At 39.9% G+C, this 2,673-nt stretch overlaps 1 pseudogene; it reads right to left on the bottom strand.

Moving 5' to 3' along the window:
* Window positions 1-371: 371 nt before the first annotated feature.
* On the bottom strand, window positions 372-955 carry LOC129674707 (dynein light chain roadblock-type 1-like; annotated as a pseudogene).
* Between the last annotated feature and the right edge of the window lie 1,718 nt (window positions 956-2,673).

Here is a 2,673-nt window from a genome sequence, read left to right on the forward strand (position 1 = left end):
CTCATGCATGTTTCTGTATGTTAATGACTTTGGGTGATGCCTCATGGTTCTCATGCATGTTTCTGTATGTTAATGACTTGTTGGGTAGCCATTAAGGTACTAGAATTGATAAATGCATACAGGGTCCTTCTGCAATAAAACTGGTTATGACTGGATCCAAGTGTTTAACTATACATCACTGTGATAGAATATGGGCTTTTTCAAAGGCTGATGATACAAGTTTTAACCAGTGTAACACTTTACTTTAAAGAAAAAAAGTAAACCTGGCAGCTCTAGAATACACTAGGTGCATTTATAGTAGCTATTTTCTATTTTATGTATTGTAGTGTTCAACATTTTTTTTTTTGGGGGGGGGTTGAAGTTATTTTTAGTTAAAGAAAAACACAGGCTTTTCAACGGTGACAAAGTGAACTGAAGGTCAGAAGGAAGCTGGGTGTGGGCTTATTATAAGCTCTTATTCCAAAGCCTGCAAATGAGAACTGGGCTTCCCTGGGAACTGACTGGATCATCAGAGGCACTCCTTGGTGGGGTGGGCAGAGCTACCCTTCATCAATGGCATGGCCTACATGGGCTCTTAGGCAACCAGCGTGTGCCCACTGACATGATTAACACTTATCCTTGGGGGGCATTAAATTAAGGAATGACACAAGGAGACAAAACAGTGCCTTATTCAGTTGGATTCTGAATCACAATCAGGAAATAGTCTTTATCCGGTGCCACCATAATTTTGTTTTTCTTGGAGCGAATTCGAAGGAAGTTCAGGTCATTCTGGGGGTCAATTTCATGCACAGTGCTCCGTGCCTTCAAGATGAAGTTGTGCATGAGGCTGGCATATTGTGTAGTAGTGGGATGGTGCCCTTGATGGGAATGCCTTCTGTGTTCACTGCAATGATTCCTTGCACTCCTTTCTGGCTCTGAAGTCTCTTGAGTGTTTCCTCCACTTCTGCCATCACGGACCGATCCCGCAACTCCAAGTTGCCAACACTCAGCTGCATTCTCCGCCTTTCTCAGTGTTCAACATTTTTAATTGAATGTTTTACATTCACAAGCGGTGGGGACTCTGGTCATTTAGGTGTGTGTACTTTAGTTCAGTTGGCATTTCCTGACTAGGCTGCATTTAGTTGTAACAAAGTAGAAAAAAATGCTATGCGTGTTAAACTTAGCGTAAGTCCACATTCTATCACATGTTCGCTACCCCCCAACCCTCTGGCTGGTAAGTCATGCACTAATGGGGCTTTTTTTTTTTATAAAAGGCTCTAGAGTGAAAAAATATGTGAAAAAACACCAACATCATCTTACTCATATGGTTACTGCAGCTTTTCATTGTGTTGTTTGGAATCAGACTTAGACTGAGTTTGGTTTTGTTTCTTCTTAATCTTTCAGGGGGAAAACAGAGTATAATGTTTGTTTTTCCTTGTGGAGTTTAAATACAGCTTCAGCTTACTGGATCTCTGTCAATGAAGAGGGGTTAGATTACACCTGGTTAGCTCCCCTGGCAAAATCCTTTTTGTAGAGATGGTCTTTAAGTGTTTTTTTTTTAAAAAGAATCCTAGGTCAATCATGTATGTTGACTAAATTTACAAATAAATGTGTTTATTCAAAAAGAATAAATGCACTCTAGCAATATACAACAACTTAAAGGAAAATTGGTAACCCTATTATGAGTTAACTGCAAATTCCTCAAGGTAGTATATCATGTAGCAAATTATTCACAGTCTGTACAAATGAAATAATTAAGCCTTCTTATGAATGTAATAAAACACTCTTATTATATGGCATATGTTAGTGTATTTATTACTAAGTAATAAATAAATGAATAAATAAAATAGAAAATCAGGTACTTTCCAAAAGTAATAATGTAATATGTTAACATACCTCAGACACAAAGGAATGAAAGAAAATATCACTTAAAAAAAAACAACAATTTCTGAGTTCTTTTGCAGGAAATAACATTCACCATACAATGTGGGCAGAGCAAAAAAAAAAAAAAAATAGTGCAGGAAACAACCTAGGAGCCTCCCACAGAGGGCCTCTGAAAGGCTCTGCCCTGCAGACTATTAAAGCAGACACTGAGACTTATGGCCAACTGTTGGGCAGAGTGCATGGAATCTTATGTAAGAAGTGGGAAATAGTAAGATCTGGAGAGGACAGGAATCCCACAAGGAGAGCAACAGAACCAGAAAATTTGAACACAGGGGTCTTCTCAGAGACTCATACTCCAACCAAGTACCAGGCATGGAGATAACCTAGAACCCCTGCACACATGGCAGTTCAGTGTCCAAGTGGGTTCCATAGTAATGGGAAGAGGGACTGCCTCTGACAGAATCTGATTGGCCTGCTCTTTGATCACCTCCCCCTGAGGGGGGAGCAGCCTTTCCAGGTCACAGAAGATGACAATGCAGCCACTCCTGATCTGATCTGATAGACTAAGATCAGAAGGAAGGAGAGGAGGACCTCCCCTATCAGTGGACTTGGGAAGGGGCATGCATGAAGAAGGGGGAGGGAGGATGGGAAAGGGAGGGGAGGAGGGAGAAGCTTATGGGGGGATACAAAGTGAATAAAGTGTAATTAATTAATAAAATAAAATAAAAATTAAAAAAAGTGCATGTCTTAGGAATAGGAAACTATTACTTAAAACTCATTTTTTTCTTGGAGGGAGGAGTCTTAGTTGAT

The sequence above is a fragment of the Psammomys obesus genome, unplaced genomic scaffold (genome assembly GCF_907164565.1).
Source record: "Psammomys obesus unplaced genomic scaffold, mPsaObe1.curated_primary_1811, whole genome shotgun sequence".
Classification (NCBI taxonomy): domain Eukaryota; kingdom Metazoa; phylum Chordata; class Mammalia; order Rodentia; family Muridae; genus Psammomys; species Psammomys obesus.